This window comes from Arvicanthis niloticus, chromosome 3, assembly GCF_011762505.2.
Source record: "Arvicanthis niloticus isolate mArvNil1 chromosome 3, mArvNil1.pat.X, whole genome shotgun sequence".
Classification (NCBI taxonomy): domain Eukaryota; kingdom Metazoa; phylum Chordata; class Mammalia; order Rodentia; family Muridae; genus Arvicanthis; species Arvicanthis niloticus.
Window position 1 is genome coordinate 132,862,757 of NC_047660.1, and position 19,608 is coordinate 132,882,364.

The 19,608-nt window shown below is 41.8% G+C and overlaps 1 long non-coding RNA gene across 1 annotated transcript; it reads left to right on the forward strand.

Moving 5' to 3' along the window:
• The first annotated feature begins 28 nt into the window (after window positions 1-28).
• Window positions 29-11,396, forward strand: LOC143441834 (uncharacterized). The gene is made up of 2 exons (XR_013109550.1): window positions 29-166; window positions 8,701-11,396. It is a non-coding gene; the product is annotated as an uncharacterized LOC143441834 (long non-coding RNA).
• Window positions 11,397-19,608: the final 8,212 nt, after the last annotated feature.

A 19,608-nucleotide genomic window follows, 5' to 3' on the forward strand; every position in this document is an offset into this window, starting at 1 on the left:
CTCCCCGCCGGTCGCTCAACGTCTTCCGGCTTTCTGTAGGGCTGGGTCTTTTGCTGCTCCGAGGGCGCCCCGGCTTCTTTTCCCAATTCCTCAGGAGCTTTCAGTACGGCCACCTTTGCCCTTTAGCCCCGCGATCACGTGGAACGCAGGTGTTCGGGACCCCGAGGTCAGAGCAAGTGTGCAGTTGAGAAGGATGGGGAGAGTGATCGAACAGGATCAAGGAGGGAGAGAAAGGGCGAACTGAAGGAGTCTGAGGCTGCCAAGGGAGGGGTTCTCAGTCGCAGGGAACTTGGCTATCAGCCTTCGCACTTAAGAGGTGTTTAAACTGGGATCCAGAAACACGAGGTCGTCTTTTTAAAAACAACTTGTAAATCTCTTATCATGCTTAACCATACGTATTTAAAGTTCCACAGATATTTCATTTTTACTTTAACCCTTTTCTTTAAATTTGCACTTGGCTTTTATATAACTAAGATGAGTTAATCATACACTGGTGACGGGGAACCTTAAAACAAAACCTGAAGGGGAGGAGTGTACGCTTTGCAACCAAACCAACTGGAGCTGGTGCCTAATTGTGTGACCCTGAAAATAGTTGGTTAAGCTTCCTAGCCAGAATTTAATAATCTGAACAATAAAACTAGGATCCTTACCTCATAGAGGATGAAATGGGATCATAAATAAATTGCCCAAGTACTGTAGCAAATAGATCTGTGATCAATATTTTTTCATAAATTTTCCATTGAAAGTAACCTGTTATTTAATCTGCTGAGTGATAATTTTAACCCCCATTTTGTAAGTAGTAAAACTCACTAGAGTAACCAAACTGGGATTCATTTTAGACAATCCTGACCCTAGGAGGCTTCACCCAGAAGAATTTTTTTATGTTTAAGTAGTGTGCTTGTAATGCTCCAGAACAGACTGAAGAAAGAAAATGGGAACAGAGAGTATATTCTAATATGTTAGAGAATCATATAAACAAATGCTGTGGAAAATAGAGAACCTATATATTAGAAACATGCTTTTTTTTTTCTTCAGGATAATACTGGCAAACCTCATAGATATATTGTTAGAAAAGTTTTTAAAATAATCACATTATCAACAATGTTTATTCCTAGCCGGGCAGTGGTGGCAAACTCCTTTAATCCCAGCACTTGGGAGGCAGAGGCAGGCAGATTTCTGAGTTCAAGGCTAGCCTGGTCTACAGAGTGAGTTCCAGGACAGCCAAGACTATACAGGGAAACCCTGTCTCAAAAGACCAAAAAAAAAAAAGAAGAAGAAGAAGAAGAAGCAGACACTATAAAAAGCAGAAGCTAGTGCACAGGGCTGTCCCTGAGCTTCCAGGCCCTCCCACCCCTCCCTGCCCCCAGGACAGGCTCAGATGATCCTCTCTCACTTCCTCCCCCAGCACAGAACTCCCACAATGAAAATGGCAACACTTTCTCACAAACCCAAAGGCAGTCTTGAGAAACTGCGGCAACAGTACACAGTTCAATGGAGAGCAACAGGCTTCAACAACTCATAGGTCAGTTCCCAAAGATAATAGTTGATAAAAGAAGAGAAAAAAACCTGGGCGTGATGGTACAAGCCCTTAAACCAGCACCAGAGGCAGAGGCAGATCAATTGCTAACTAGTCTACATAGCGAGTTCCAGCCCAGCCAAGGCTACAACGTGAAACCATCTCACAGAAAATAAAAAGTAGATGAATAAGGAGATACCAAGAGCCTTCGCTGAGGCTGGAGAGATGGTTCCACCGTTCAGAGCATTGGCCGCTCACTCAGAGCAGGCCCTGGGTTTGACTCCCAGCATACACAAGGCAGGCAATACATATTTGTGGTAAACAAACATACATGCTGACAAAATACCAGTACTCATAAAAATTAAAAATAAAAAGATAAAAACTTGCTATACTCATCTAGCCATTCCCTGGAGTGCATACATTAAGCGCCTACTACATATCTGGCACTGAACACTCCTCACAGTCAGTAGCTCTCTCAATGATATGTTTCATGACACCCAATTATAAAGCTGAGATTTAAACCCTTAGGCTTGTAAAAATTTTTCACTTAAAAAAAAAACCAATATAAAATGTGTAAATCTTTAGTTATCTAAATTTGTAATTGACTTTTTTGAAGGATTTGTAATTCAGAATAATCCCCAATGCCTGACTGGGGGTGGAAGTCGGTGAAATCTCCCAAAGGATAATGACTTTTTAGTTTCTCTTGGAAAGAAACACATCCTTAAGTAGATTAATTCAAAACATATTACTATGTAATAATAAGGTAGTCACCTTTGGCTTCTATGTTCTGAAAAGCTTGTTTCAGTGTATCCTATCTCTCAATAGTTTCCTGAATTTGCTATTTATGGAAAAAAATCAAAAATATATTGCCCAACAGAACTATCTGGAAACAAATAACAATATTATTGGTTCAGCCGGTCGGTGGTGGCGCACACCTTTGATCCCAGCACTTGGGAGGCAAAGGCAGGCGGATTTCTGAGTTCGAGACCAGCCTGGTCTACAGAGTGAGTTCCAGGACAGCCAGGGTTACACAGAGAAACCCTGTCTCGGAAAAAGGAAAAAAAAAAAAACAATATTATTGGTTCAAGTATATATCACGATTTTCATACTAAAGAATGTTGTATAAAATGCTCCAAGCACATATCTAAAGAGCCTGGGTTGGGTGGAGCTTCCATGAATGAGTCACAGTTTTACAGAACTCTGAGAATGCTTAATCTGGATGTTTCCAAGAGTTGCTACTGTTTACCATTTTCCTAGTGTCCTATGTAAAACTGTACACACAAGTACATAAAATAATGTAAAAACTCGGTGGGGCAGGTCTCAGTGCGCTCCTGCTTAACAAGGCCTGCAAAACCAAGTATCAGTCTCTATTCGAACTCCAGACACATGCTGACTAGGTTTTAGGACTGTCCTAAAATTCCGTTTACAAGCTGGTTTGTTGGCAAAGGTCTGCAATCTCCAGCACTTTGGGAAGCTTAGTCAGAAAAGTCACAAATTCAAGGACAGCCTGAGCTATATATTAAGACTGTCCCAAAGGAAAAACAAGCTCAAGGTCACTGAATTCTGATTTACTACTGTAATTTCTCTACAATAAAAAGTGGATATCCATCTCTTATTTTGGAACACTGTGAAGTTCACGTGTGCACATAGACACCCACAAATCAACATGAAGAGTCGGTGCTCTGTATTAGGGTTCTCTAGAGGAATAGAATTGACATTAAAAAGGGAATTTTTTAAAGTGGCTTATAGGCTGTGGTCCAGCTAGTTCAACAATAGCTGTCTCCTTGGCCAAGAATTCAGTACTTCTTAGTCTATGAGACTGTGTATCTTCTGATGGCCTTCAGTCCCAAGGAAGTAGGGACTGAAAACCTCTTATTTTGTAGAGGCAAGCAGATCTCTGAATTCCAGGCCAGCCTGAACTACAAAAGTGAGTTCCAGGACAGCCAGAACTACACAGAGAAACCCTATCTCAAAAAAAAAAAAAAAAAAAAATCAAGCCACAAGATGTTAACAGAAATACCACCTAGAGTTACTAATGAATTCCTAGGTTCCAATCAATCACTAACAGTTGATAATATTATGGAAAAGAGAAATAACTCACAACTGAACTTTCTCAAATTGGAATGGATATCAGCATTCAACATGTTTATAAAACACCCCCAGGTAATGGCCGTCAGTGTACACCAAAGTCTGAAAAGCACAGCCAGATAAGAGAGAGTGTTAGAACAAAAATCTTTTCCACTTCCCTGTTAATTCCCTGGACCAGTGCCTCTTTGTACTAGTTACATCGGTGAACTGGGAGTAAAGACACTGAGTATGGTTATAACCAAATTCCATTTGGGGGATTTTGAAAATGCACTTCCCTGTGTACTTTAGGTTTGGGGTTAGGATTGAGGTTGCATCTGAGAAAAAACAAAAGTCCAAAAAATCCCTGGCTTCATGCAATTTACATTCTAAAGGGTACCCAGAACAAATTGGTATATAGTAGCTAGAGAATCACCAATAGCAAGGTGAAAAAGTCAGGATTCTGTAGGTCGATCAGCAGAGTGCTCAAGGAATCTGCAGGTAGGCCCAAAGGCTACAGGTAGGCTACAGAGTGCCCGGGATAACATATAAAGAAGGGAGCAGACAAGGGATATTGGCTTTTAGGCAGCAGGCACAGAGCAAGAGCCATTTTAAAACGTTCCAGCATCATTTTCTAGAAATATGGTCTTCTATGGATAAAGCAGTGAATGAAGAGGATCTAGAAGGAAGGAAGAGAGCAAGTCACATTTACAGGTGTGCAGTCTTTAGAGCGTACCATGAGACAAGAACCCATTGAAGTGTTTAGGGATTATGGTCTGTGCTAACCTGACTGGAAACAGCCATCTGAAGGCTATATCACTCCACCTGAGACGGAGCTAGTTTACCTCCACAGTAACTCAGCTGTGGCTTAGTGGGATCAGTGTGGATGATACAACCACCAGACTACTGTCCTGTTGGAGTAGAGTAAGGAAGAAGAATTAAATATGACTCCCCGATTTTGAGTCTAAACAAATATAAATATGGAGTTGTTGGGGGCAGTGGGAAAGACTCCAACAGAACATTTTTTTGAGGGGGGAGTAAGGAGGCCTGCTTCAGACATCTAAACATGTGCGGTAGAAAGAACACTAAATGTGATGTAATGGAGGGCTGATGAATCATGTTTCTTGGAAAGAGGAGCTGGTCATTGTGTTGAATACTGCTCTAAATCAGATGAGTTTGAATGGGTATATCATTGGGGCAAGGATCAAGAAGCCATTGGTGGCACTGACAAGCCGTTTCAATGAAGTTGGTAGAGAACAAAAGCCTGAATACATTGAGTTAGTGGTGAAAAGAAGTCCAGGAATCGAATCGGGTACATAAAAATAGGTATGCACACTTCTACCAGGGGCCTTGTTGCAAAGAGAACAGATGGGGTAATGACTTGCAGGGAAGCATGGGATAAATGAGACTTTTTTGTTTGTTTGTGTGTTTGTTTGTTTATTTTGAGACAGGGTTTCTCTGTGTAGCCCTGGCTGTCCTGGAACTCACTCTGTAGAAGGCTGGCCTCAAACTCAGAAATCCGCCTGCCTCTGCCTCCCAAGTGCTGGGATTAAAAGCGTGGGCCACCACCGCCCAGCGACTTTTCAAACATTTTTACCACATTTGTTATTTACTTAATGAGTGTCAAGGGGAGACGAGTTATAAGAGACAACCTATAAGAGTCAGCTTTTGTCGGGCAGTGGTGGCGAAGGCCTTTAATCCCAGCACTTGGGAGGCAGAGGCAGGCAGATTTCTGAGTTTGAGGCCAGCTTGGTCTACAGAGTGAGTTCCGGGACAGCCAGGGCTGCACAGAGAAACCCTGTCTCGGAAAAAAAAAAAAAAAAAGTCAGCTCTCTCCTTGCACTGTGTTGGTCTTGGAGACCCACAAGCTTGGTGCCAAGTACCTGCAACCACAATACCATCTCACTGACCAAAGATTTCCATTTTCTTTTTTTGAAACTATGGAAAATGTTATGAGTTCAGGCAGAAGAGCAAGGCTCAACTGAGAGGAGGGGGAATCAGATTCTGAAGACATATCCTTGTCTTTAAGTAGGTGACACAGGATGGAACTAGAACCCCATGGCAGTGGAAGAACAGAGACAGATCTTCTGAAGCTGGAAGGTGGTCTGAGATTTCAGACCCAGGGCTGGCTTCACACTGGTGTCAACAATTCTGCCTCATCCTTCAAAGTGCTAGAATGACAAGTGTTAGCCATGAGCCACCACTTAGGATGGCAACTTTTAATTCTTTCATCTATCTAAGTGGTGCAAAACTATACTAAAATGTTCATTAAGATGTGGTTCTCTCAGCATTTTTGAGTCAGGGTCTCATCTAACCAGGGCTGGCCTTCAGCTCAGTGTGTAACAGAGAGTGACTTCAATTGTCTAATCTTCCTGGCTCCACCTCCCGAGTGTTAGGATTATAGCCACGTTTATATGGTACTTGTGATTGAATCCAGGGCTTTGTGAATGATGAGCAATCGCTCTACTGACTGAGCAGTCTCTTGCCAGCATGATTTTTAATTGAATTTATTTATATTCCTCCCTGTGCATCAGAGAGAGAGAGAGAGAGAGAGAGAGAGAGAGAGAGAGAGAGAGAGAGGAGACAAATGGGAGTCAGGTCTCTGTTTTCCACTGTGTGGATCCCTGACCTTCAGGTTTGTTGGCAAGTGTCTATACCCACATCACCACACCCCCAGCTCCTGGCTATCTGTAAAACACAGCATTGTCCTTTGTTATCTAATACACTGTACTTGCAGTTTATCCCCCTTTAGAGGCCACTGGGCTCCCTCAGTATTTAAGGCAATTAACAACTTGTAGGTCACTTTTAAAAATGGTTCTACCTCACTCACTTTTTCAAGAAAATTTTGCCATAATTCAAAATCCTTTGGGGATTTGTGTAGAATTGAGAAGGGGAAAGCCTAAATATTACCTGGGATGTGTCATTAAAAACAAAGCAGAACTCTTTAAGAGAGTAGCTTACTATGTAGCCTTGGCTGACCTTGAACTCACGGAGTTCAGCCTCCCTCTGCCTCCTGAACCTTGAGAGTAAAGGCATGTGCCACCATACCCAGCTATGTTTATAAGGTTTGTTCTCCTTTCAGGACTGCTTAGGACTTCTATTTTAGACTTTTAAAGTGTACACGATTTAACGTGTTTTTTTCACTACCCATCACTGTTTCCATTTATTATAAAAAGCCTTGAGAGTAGTTTGGGTTTGATTTTGCTAGAGTGATCTCCCAGGTAAATTTCCCAGAGGGCAACAGGAGCTACGCCTGCTTACTTATCCAAAGATCTAAGTTTTGGCTCACATATTTTGAGGGGGTGTAAAACTGTAGGTGTGTGGTCCTTTTCCCAGTATTTGCAATGAACCAATGGGTAAAATGTTTCAGGACACGCTGAGAAGAAAATAGGCATTTCAATCCTAGATATCAAGAAAGGGGTTTATTTTTTATTTATTTTATTATTATTTATTTTATTAGTCTACCACTGAGCTGTAATGCCAGCTCTTCTACATGGTTGTTTCTATTAGCATTAGTTATTGTGTCCGGGGCACGTGTGCCACAGTGAGCCTGGGGAGGGGCAGAGCACAATGGTGGAGTGTTGGGTCTTTCCTTTCATGTTTATATGGGTTCCAGATATTGAGCTCATCGGGTTTATGTGGCAATAGTTTTACCAACTGAGCAATGTCACTGATTCTTTATGTAGTTATTTCTAGATGAGAAAGATATGTGTGTTGTGATATAGAAATGGGTCCACGTGAACATATAGAAGCTGTGAGGCTGAGTATGGTTAAGCGAAGATGTGCTTGCCTGGCACGCAGAAAGCCCTGGGTTCAATACCCTAAACCAAATACCCTCCCCCTACTTCCATCCCCTACTACCATCACCTAAGGTCACCAAAATTGGATTGTGATCATGTTTGGTTTTCAAACCCATGGGAAGTGAAAGAGCTATTTCAAGGCAAATGACTTATCTTTAAAGCACAAACGATTAGAACTTCACCAGGAGGGCACATTTCATCCACTGAGTGCATCTTTGCAAATTATAAAAGCAATCTATGACTTTTAAAACCTAAATTGTAGTAAATGAGCAGGAAGTTAAAATCCATCCCTTCCCTCCAAGGCAATGCTTCCCAGCTTCATGAATGACGAGTAAGGAGTAGATCGGGCCTCATGTTATTCCTGAAGAAATGAGGTACCAAGAGGCCAGAGAGTGTTTCAAGGTCAGAAAATGAGACAATGGAAGGAGGACCAGATCTTCCATTTCTTATCCATCCTTCCTGGGACAGGCCTCCTGGCCCTCCTTTCTGAAACTCTGAATCATTGCCGAACATTATGTTCTTTTTGTTGTTGTTAGACAAGACTATCACACTGTAAAAAGGCTAGCTAGCTTGGAGCTCACTATGTTGCCTGCACTGGCCTTGGATTCAAAGCAATTCTCCTGTCTTTATTCTCCTAAATTCTGGAGTTACAGGGATGAGCCACCACACTGGCTTCATTTAACTTAAGCTCATAGATATAAGCTGAGATTGTGGCTTCTCTTTCTGAACCAGTGAACCTAATTAAGCTGCTTCTTTCTTCAATGCATTCCAACTTTCTTTCAGGCTCTTTCTATAGCAAGAAATAGTCGCTAGGGTTAATCTTTGGGTATGAGTTGGCTGCATAAAAAAAAAAAATGCTCATCAAAACCTAGTAGCTTAAAGACAGCAACTATATACTTTCATGATGTCATCTAGGAGTGACTCCTGATGGCCTTGCCTGCAAACATTCGTGTGCTCAAGTCATCTGATGGCTCATGTGAGCCTCAAGGGCCTAAGGAGACATCATTCCCATATCTGGCACCTGGAGTTGGCTCTAGAGAGCCACTCACATAGCCAGCAGCTGATGCTGGCTCTACCCCGGGGGGCACCTGTTAGTCCCCACAGTGTCTTATGTCCTCTGGAAAATGATACCAGCTTTCACAGCAAGGTGATATCACGGTTTCAGGAGGGTAGTAGATGCTTCACAGTCTCTGAAGGCATACACTCTGGAAGTAGCAAAATGTACATGTGTTCCATTTCATTGATCCAAGCCAATCACATGTCCAACATAGATCTAAGGAAATGAAGAGATAACCTCGGCATCTTTTTTCATTTTATCAGCAACTCTAGCTTTGATAGAAAAGGCAATATCCCATGGGGACATGAGAGGTACGACTCCTTGAAGAACATTACTATAATGCTTTGCTGTGGCTGAGATTTCCTACCATTCTATTTGTTACCTCGTATTTTGTCCACAAAATGGAATTCATGTATTATAGTTTGTACTAGGACTCTACTCCAGGCTTCAAAAGTCAGAAGACATATTTGAGCTTCGATTAGTTAATATTGGAACTAATTGAAGTCAGAGAAGGAAGAACTAAATGTAAACAAATGTTTATTTCCAGCATTTGTCACGGTATGGATGTGGCAACTGACAAGGTGGCTCAGTGGCTAAATTCAGTCTTCTAAAAGACCTGAGATTTGTTCCCAGCACTATGTCGGATGGCTCACACCCTCCTGTAGTTCCGATTTCAGGGGACTGTGATACCTCTGGGCTCACAGACAACCACACATGTGCACGTAATTTAAAACAACAACAAAAAAATAAACCTTAAAACAAAAAAGCACTGAGGAGGTTTCTGAAGGATTGGTCTTGTTGCCTCATTGGCTCTCTCATCTATCCCCAAATGGCTTTACGTTTAAAGTCAACTAACAAAGCTTCAAAATTACATTTTATCTCACTTGACAAGAAGAAGAAGAAGAAGAAGAAGAGAGAGAAACAGGTGGAATGTGTTCCAATCAGGGATAATTTTTAGAACACACACCCGTCTCTCACGCTGTATTGGTTTGTGCTTAGTCTTAGATCCAAGGGAGTTTGAGGAGAGGCATGAGCCAAGTCGGAAACTGGTAAGTGGATCCCTGAAGAGGAGCAGACATGGCTGCAAACACAGTGAGGAGAGAGGAGAAAAAAGTATAGATCTGAAAGTAGAACAGGGGAATGGAGTGATACCAGACAAGGAATGAAGAGCCAAACAGAAGTGTGATCAGTGTGTGATAAGGACCAGTGGTGAGCTGTGAAGGAGGAAACCAGACATAAGGGTGTGGTAGTGGTCCTCAAAGTCCAGCTCAATGCTTTGCTGAAGGACTCTTTGGACAGTCCTACACATAGCTCTGACAGTAACACATGAAGAGTTGAATTACCAGGTGGAAAAGGCACACAGCAAAAAGTCTGGAGGAAGCTGTGTCCAAACTGCTCCTGCAGGAGTCACAAATTACAACACAGGGTGTAAAATGCTGCCCGCCAGGGAAACGCACTGCAGATTTGATGCCTGGGGTTCTTACTGAGGGCTGAGCCTATTAATACTCTCTTTGTGGTGCCATCCCAAGTTCTGAATAACAGAAGAAAGGTACTGACTCGGAACTGCATTGTTTGAACAGTTGAACACTCATAATTCATAGAATGTTGGGAACTCTCCTGGAAACTAAGCTCCCAGATGCCAGTTTGTGGTCAACCTTGCAAACAGATGTTTCTAGAAATAGCAGTCTTGGGCCTACTGTTAACTGTCATTTGTAGGGGACTGGAAAGATGGCTCAGTGGTTAAGAGCATTGACTGCTCTGCCAAAGGTTCTGAGTTCAATTCCCAATAACCACATGGTGGCTCACAACCATCTATAATGAGATCTGAGTGACATTGTACTCACATATATAAAATAAAATAAATCTTAAAAATAAAAAACCTGTCCTTTGTATGCAAATCCACAAAGAGGGACACACAGTAGAGTGGAGTAGGAGGCAAGAGACTAAGCAGATGGGAAACAGTCCCCATAGTTAGTATAGCAAAAAGTAAATAGAAACCACAAAGCAAATAAACTGAGATGTAGAGCAAGGATCACATTAACTGCAGAATTAAGAAGTCAAACTGAGTGCAAGGAAGGCTTAACTTGCACAGGAGAATGAGGGACCTTCTGTGTGATAACAGCCCTCATAGTACCTTTGAGATACTGAAGCTGTTACTTAAATCTGGAGATGAATGACCCATGCTCCAGTTCTATATGAGGCTGGGTTGTTCCATTAAAATACCCCCATACCTGCTTCCTCTTTATTATTACACTACTGTAATAAATTCTCATTTCTCAAGATCAGAACAAGGCACATCTGTGTTCCTTGAAACCTGAAATCATCAGTAGCATATCATGGGTGTCATCCACTGGCGACGTAGACAATCTTGAGAAAAGTTAGTATGGTAATCAAGAGATCACTGGCCAATTAGATAAAGGACCAGGACCTGCAATGTCACATGACACCTTTTCCTAACACCACTCTGAAGCCATGCTCCAGCTACATCAAACTACTCACAAAAATATTCATTTTAACTTGGCTAACATAGTCTACTAAGTCTACAGCCTCTCTGTGGTTTTACCATCCTCTGGTCACCCAGCAAGAGTATCATCTGCATTTCCTAGGAAACAACTCCGATTGTGGGTTTGGTCTAATGTTGCTTGCATTATGTTAATTTGGTGTGATGGTTTGTATATGCTTGGCCCAGGGAGTGGCACTATTAGAAGGTGTGGCCCTGTTGGAGTAGGTGTAGCCTTGTTGAAGTTGGGTTTCCCACCAATGGGTATGGGCTTTCAGGCCCTCATCCTGGCTGCCTGGTAATGAATATTCTACTAGCAGCCTTCAGATGAAGATGCAGAACTCTCAGCTCTGCCTGTATCATGCCTGCCTGCATGCTGCCATGTTCCCACCTTGATGATAATGGACTGAATCTCTGAACCTGTAAGCCAACCCTAATTAAATATTGTTCTTTATAAGACTTGCCTTGGTCATTCTTTGGTGATTCCCAGGCAAGGGACCAAGGAAGAAGAAAGGAAGAGGAAGAGCCGCCATGCTGATAAGATGCAGGTCAGAGAGCTTGGTCATCATATAGGAGCTGGGGTGGCCTCAAGAGGGCTGCCTGACTGGGGCTCAGGGCAGCAAAGTTGAAATACAGATTTTAGTAAGTAATGACTTGGGAATATTGGAGTTAGATTAGCCACATGGAGGTTAGGAAGTGACCCAGCTGATTAAGACATATCAAAATATAAAGAGTGTGTGTGTGTGTGTTTCATTCAGAAACCCAGTATATTGGGGTGGGTAGTGAGTAATGCGCTGCCACCACTGGGATTAATTTGAGTAGATTTAATTGGGTACAGCTATATCTGACTACTTCCTTTCCCACACTACTTCCCTTCTTGCTCGTTCTCTTGTGAATGAGTCTTTTTTACTGCACTGCTTTTTCAGGTCTTCCCACATGCTCGGTTGTAATTCTTTTTCAATGTATTATACTCAGCTGCTTATATGCTTAGCTCTAAGCGTGTAGTCTGCCTGACACTTAGCAAAATGCTTCAAAAGGGTAACTGTTCAAAAGATACTCACTGAATAAATGAAGAAATACATAAACAAAGAAACTATAATGTTTTATGTGGTGGGGTTCTGATATCAAAATTAAGAATCCTTGATCAAGACATCCAATTTTCAAATCTCATGCTTGAAACAATATCTCTTAGCTTTTGGGGTGCATGGTATTTCTAAAAATTACATTGCTTTTGTCCCCCCCACACACACCTCTTTTGTTTTCCAAGGTAGGGTCTCTTCCTGTAACCCTGGCTGTCCTGGAACTCACTTTATAGATGAGGCTGGTGTCAAACTCAAAGAGATCAGCCTGCCTCTTCCTCCTGAGCGCTGGGATTAATGGTGTATGCACCACCACCCAACTTCCCATTTCTTCTTTAATGACATTATTAGTTAGTTTATACAAGTTAACATGGTAGCTATAGTGGAATTAACTTTAATAATTTCCCCAGTGAGGAAGCAAGTTGTTTTGTTTTTGATTGTAGAAGGGTTTAAATATTCCCCAATAATAAAAGTCTAATTTGGGCTTTCCAAAGGGGACTAATCTCAAGTAGTATCAGTTCCATAAACCAATACTTATGGCACTACATGGAATGCCCTAAAGAATTTAAAACATAACCGATTATAAAGAGAGTTGACCTGATCAATAGCACCAATACCAAATGAAGTCTAGACTGTCTGTCTATGAGATTTCTTTTGAGTTGCAGCTCTTCAGTCTTTGATAGCACATATTGAAAGCTCCTTTTACTTCCCTGAGATCTGAGATTAAAGGCATGTGGTTAAGTACTTCCATGACAGGTTGTAGTTTATATATAAAGATTCACATATTCAAAATGAAGATAAAATGAATTCACAGAATTTGCTTCTTCCGATAGCATTAGCTGAACTTCAAGTTCATTAGAATTAACTGTAGATTTCCAAGAAAATGGAAGTGTGTGTGGACAGCATGGACTTACGGTCCGGCTTTCATAAGTACATGCATTATACAGTCAGAGAACAAAACTACTGTTCTTTTCTTTTTTACCATTTCCTTTGTATTAGGCAGTTGGCATCCATTCACACGGACCCATTCACATGGACGGCAGGAGGTGTTAACCTACATTCTGTGGGAATGTAGAGGGGAACCAGTGTTCCTCAGCTACTGCGGAACCAGTACTGAGCAGAACTACGCACAACTTCAGCCATATTCCATCCCCTGCATGTCTACCAGTCAGCCTGAAAGACAGCGATTCCACGACACAAAACCCAAACCCTCCTAGGTAGGTGGAACTTACACTAGGTTACCCACAGTGGGTAACCTGTTTGGAGACTGAAAATTAAAGATTTGCCAAAATTTATTTAGGCTTCTCTCTTCTGTCCCTATTCTATGGCCACTGAGTCTGTCCCCTCAGTCACCACAGTTGCCATTTTCTTGTGCGCCATGTCAGAGATGAGCTACACTTTTATAAGGAAACTTTTATGTGCATCTTCCTCTACTTTTTGCTTCTCATTTTTAAACGTTCCCTGAGCATTCCTAAATATATAATGTGTTTGATTATACCCACCACCTGTTCAAACTCTTCCCAGATTAATACCGCCTTCCCTGCTCACCCACTTTTGTGTATCCTGTCCTTTTTTAAAATTCATTAAGCCCAATTTATTTTGCCCATTTGTTCTTTGTAATATTTTTGTTGTTGTTGTTGTTTTTTTGTTGTTGTTGTTTTTGTTTTTCGAGACAGGGTTTCTCTGTGTAGCCCTGGCTGTCCTGGAACTCACTCTGTAGACCAGGCTGGCCTCGAACTCAGAAATCCGCCTGCCTCTGCCTCCTAAGTGCTGGGATTAAAGGCGTGAACCACCACCGCCCGGCCCATTCGTTCTTAAATAAGGCTTTCCACTGGAGTGCGGGCAACCTGCAAGAGGCAACACTCTTAAAAATAACTTGACTCCCCTCCTAACACCCCCAACACACACACACACACACACACACACACACACACTTTCTCTCTCTCTCCTTCCCTCTCTGAAGCTATCAGTTGACAATAGTTCCTTCGGTGGGGGTAGAGCATTGTGCCCACCTCCCCTCTCCGTGGTGGGATTCAGTCTGACTTGAGCTTCCACGGGTCTTGTGCGGTCAAAACCGTTGGAGTTCATATGTGCACCTGCCCTGCTGTGTTCAGAAAACAGTTTCCTAGTCATCCAGAGTCTTTCTGACCTCTCTTCCACAACGATCTTTGAGCCTTGTGCAGAAGTGGTGTGATGAAAATGTCCCTTTAGAAAAATACAATGAGCCCTATAATTCCAAATGTTTGCTACTGACAGTCCAGGATCTGGGGTGAAATAATGTGGAGCCATCTCTAAAGTGATGATAGAGAACAGACATAAGGAAGCGAGATAGGCGAGCGAGTCTTCTACCAAGATCATTAAGAAATGGAAGGATGACTTCCTGTAGCTTAATGTCTGTAGAGTTCCCTACACTGGGAGGGAAGTCAGAAGATGAGCTTGACAGGAAGGCATCGGATTAGAAGTGACATTTTTAATATTGGTGACATACCTAAATACGCTATTTACTCAATTATTCAGCTTATGTGATTAGCAATATGAAGAAGAATTTATCACATTTAATGTTAACACTAATTCAATAAAAGTAGTTTCTAACAGTTACAATCAAAAAAAAAAGAAAAAAAGAAAAAGAAAATGTCCCTTTAGGGCTTAGCGCTCCAACTCTCTTATTTTCGGCACCTTGGCCATTGTGCATCTCTGTGTTACAACATCTACTGCAGGGAGATGAGGTTGAGAGAGGCATTGGTCTATTATAGTACAACATAGAAACCAGTTTAACACTGTCCACCCAGCAGAGCAGCAGCCGGTTCTCCCCTCAGGCCCTTGGAACATTTGCATTTTTGCTTCTTTTCCCTTAAAATAACTCCCAACAATCTTTCCACCGTGATGCATAGTTTCTTCATTCTTTTCCGATAGGTTGACTGTAATTTACTGTCAGTCTTCTGTTGATGGACATGAGCTGTTTCCAATATTTTGATATCACAAACTGAGACAAATTTCATTCACCAATATTTCATTTTCCCTCCAACAGTGTTTTTCACTGATTAAGAGTAGTCACTAAGATATTTTAACATCTTTTGTTTTTCTAAAAACAGAACCATTTATGTAGCAGACTAAAACCACTTACAAGTTATGTATTCCACTCATTATACCAGAACCCTGCTGCCACCGGGCGGTGGTGGCACACGCCTTTAATCCCAGCATTTGGGAGGCAGAGGCAGGCGGATTTCTGAGTTCGAGGCCAGCCTGGTCTACAGAGTGAGTTCCAGGACAGCCAGGGCTACACAGAGAAACCCTGTCTCGAAAAACAACAACAACAACAACAACAACAAACCAACAACAACAAAAAAACAAACAAACAAACAGAACCCTGCTGCCCCAACTAAAATCCTGCACTTCCTTAGAGCTCATGTAAGCCAATATCATGGGTGCTATGTGAACCAAGATGTGAACACTGCCAGAAAAAGAATCCTATCACCCAGCAGCATAGCAACTAACTGGCCCCAGAATCCTTTATGCTCACTATCTGAGCAAAGTCAACAGGTTCCTGTGGATTCTGAGAACATTGTCTATGTATCACCCCATTGCTGAAGCTAATAGACACAGAGTAAGTTCCAAACAACTACCCAGAGCCATGGACTGTGCAGGGACCAAACATTGAACAATAAAAGCCCAGTCACTGTCCATAGAAGCTAAGCACAGGGACCCATGATGATAAACTTACAGTAAGAAAACAACTACGGGCTAGAGAGATAACTCAAAAAATTTAAAAAGAAAAGGGAATCATCATGACAGCAGTATTCTTCAGGAGAGAAGTTCAGTTTCCAGCACCCATGTGTGGCAGGTGGTTTACAACCTCCTGTAACTACAGTTCCAGAGGATCTGATGCTTCTGGCCTTGTCAGTTACCCACCAGCATGGAAAGAAGCCCACACACAAAATATACATACTATTAAAACCTAACAGTTAGGATGAAGAGATGGTTCAGTGGTTAGGAGCACTGAATGCTCTTCCAGAGGACCTAGGTTCAATTCCCAGCAACCACATGGCACCTCACAACTGTCCATAACTCCAAGAACTGACACCCTCACATAGATATAAAGGTAGGCAAAACACATAAAATAAAAATAAATTATTTGCCCCTGAAAAAGATTAAAGCTAAAGAAGCTAAAACCTAACCTTTGCTGAGCACCTACTATGTGCCAGACACTTTGCTAAGAGCTTTGCAACATCCTTTTCTTAGATCTCAGTCTTTTGCAGATCTACCACTGGGACCATTCTTTCCTTTACATGCCGACTACCAGGGTGAATTCTGATGATATCCTTTCATTCATTCCAAGAACGAATGACAGACTAAAACAAAGTCCCTTGCCTCAGAGAACACAGCAAATTGGACTGGTCTTTACAAACCTTTGATTGACTTTATTATATTCTTTATAGGAAGGCTATCTCTTCATGCAGCTGGGAAGAAAGTGCTTGTTTCATGAGGTTGAGGACAGAATGGCACGGAGAAAAGGGACTACACCACACGGTTGCCATGTGCATGGAGGGAACTTAGTTAGCTTTCTGGTAGTACTAGGGATGCAAGCATCATTCTTCCAACTTTTAACCCCCTATAAATGTATGGGGAAATGAAGGTCAGGGTGGATTTTCAAGTCTGCAATCTATTAATAATAATTAACTTTACTTAATGGTTCATTAAGTAGCAGCATGCTGAAGGATCAGGAACTTCTCATCAGTGCATTAAACAGTCTTCAGACATTGATTAAGGGTACTTATGAGGGTTGCTTCGGATTGCACCTTTTAAAATATAATTAATACTAAGACCAACTGGTTTCCTAGAGATTTCCTTCCCCCCCCCCCAAAAAAAAAAAAATGTTGAGATTGCATGTTGGTGGTTTAAACATTGAATAAGAGTCATGTTTCAGAGTGTCATTTCTCAAGTCCCAAACCATCAGACTGCACACCTCTGCCTAAATGCTGTGAGGTTGGCAAGTAAAGTAGACTGCTTGAGCAAGCTGGGTGCTTCAGTCAACTACACACACTTAGCCAGACATAAGCAAAAGGCTATATCCATCTCTGATCTCCGACCTCTGTCCAGCTTGAAATTCATGAACAGTGAGGTGGTTTTCAGACTTTTGGCTTCCACGGGGTATGTTTGTGGTTCCTCACAGCTGGCTGAGCATGATTTGCTGAGGGACTATCTGGAGCTGAAGCAGAAAAAAAAAAAAATCGTTGGAATGTCCCACCCAGCCCTGGATATAGTCCATAACCAGAAACACAACTGGCCCACAGCTGCATTTATATCTAGAAAATTACCAAGAGCATCGTTGGAAATGGGCTGTCTTGTCCAGACAAAGCTTATTTCCTCAGGAAGTTTTGAGCACAGTGAGTTTCATAACCACCTAGCTTCTTGGGAAATATATAATAAGCTTCTGTGTCGCTTGCTAGGTAAGATCCCAAGTCATTGGGAAAATGAAAATAAAACTCAAAGCAATTTTGTATCTTGTTTCTTATGAGGACAGGGACTGAATCTTGCATGAAAGAGAAGAGCACGTGCAATAGAACCACATGTACTTTGACACTTGTGGAATCCTCATTACCTATACAGAAGGGATAAATTCTGCTAGTGAAACAGGCCGGAAGTGTACTATGCCTCAGTAACACATGGAAAATTGAGGCTCACGGAAACGTAAAGGTTGTCTATTTGATACCTTCATGTCTCTGATTTGAGCCAAAAGAAATTGTACCTCACTCACTGTGGTGTGTTGGCCTGACGCTGCTGCTTGTATTCTAATGCTAATTTTGGGCCCCCAAAACTGGTTGCCTCAGAGACAAGTGTCCTCAGGTAGACGCTGGCTAAGTGACCCTGCTCCCAGTTAATTGGGATTGGTAAATAAATATTCCAATAGCCAATAGTTGGACAGATGAGACATAGATGGGCTTTAGGTTTTGTGCCTTGGAGAAGGAGGAAGGAGAATGTCCAGGAAAGAAGAAGGAAGAAGCCACTGTGGGATAAGGGTCAAGAGAGCATGGTCTTAGGGCGGTTAAATTGGAGCGAAGAGCAGCCCAGATGAAACATAGAAGACAGTAAATAATAACTCAAGGTTATTGATAGAAACGCAGATTATAACAGCATGAAGGGGAGGCAGCTGCCCAGTTATTGTGCTGTTTAGGGACTATAAAAATATAGAGGCTGTGTATATGTCTTTCATCCAGGAACTCAATGATCAGGGCGGTGTAGAAGCCCTGAGCCGGGATTTAAACAATTTAATACAACAACTCAATGCCAATCTACTTACGTGGTACAAAGAACAGTAGTCTTACAGTGACAAAATGACAACTTGAATTCAGATCCTATTACTGTCCACTGTGTGTGTGCACACATGTGAACACACACTCACAACCCAGGCAAGAAAGCACAAAATGAGAAATGGAGGAAGCTACCTCTGTTTTTGATACTTAACCAGATATTTTGATTTTTTTAAAATATACTTGGGAGTTCTAATAATTCCCATCAAAGAGAATTAGTGGTAATATCTGGAAGTTGTTGTGATGAGAAACATAGTGGAAATTTTATAATCCCGGAAACAACCATGCAAATAAAATAAAGATGATTGGCAAGAAACAAAGTAAAGTAACTCCTCAAAGGCCAGGCACAGTGCTGGCCCTTTATGAACATTATGTATTCAATTATCTCATCAGCCTTTGCATAGATAACATCATCATCTTCATTACTATTGAGATTAAGAAACTAACGCCCAACGAAGTTAAATGATTACTTAGGATTGCACAACCAATAAGATTTAGAGTTGGGTCTGCACACAAAGGTGCCGCTCCAGAGCCTGATAGGATTTACATTTTATTTTCAAGTTATACATACATTTATTTTTAACAATCAAATATTTCTACAAAATATGCTTTTAAAACAACTGCCTCAAGCACTTCTCTCAAGTATAACCCCACTCCCCAGACACAGTTATATTCATTCCCTCAACCATGCTCTTAGCTGGTTTTTATTTCCCTTCATTTCACTAGTGTGTTCAGATTGTTATTTTGTGGGTATTCCATTGTTAGGAATTCTCTTACTATGTCCTTCTTTCTCATTCTCCACTGAACTATGAACATTTCCTATCTTTCTGCTGGCCTTCTCAGTGTGGTCATACAATAAATGTCATAGCTAACATGTCACCTTAGATATGTTAGAAATAATTCTATTAAATACAGCTTGGTGAACCAGTGAGTTCAGAGGGGTTTTAGGAGCATGACTGAGTCATGGGTAAGCTGCATCACTGAAAACCCTCCACTCCCACCCTGAGGAACTCTGGCTCAACACAAATCTTGCCACATTTGTTCTAAAGTGACCTAGACAGGCACTTTTGTCTACTTGGCCTGACCCTCCCTTATTCAGAAATGTCAAGCCAATAGCTTCTCAACACCCCCCTCCACCCCCACCTTACTCACTATTCCTGGCAAACCAGAAGCAAATTTAGAAGCTGCCTCTCACATGGCCTGTTGAAATCATCCCTTAGGAGAGCAAAATCCTTCTGGGCAGAACTCTTGAGACTCAGTTGTAAGTCTCACTCTCCAGAGCAG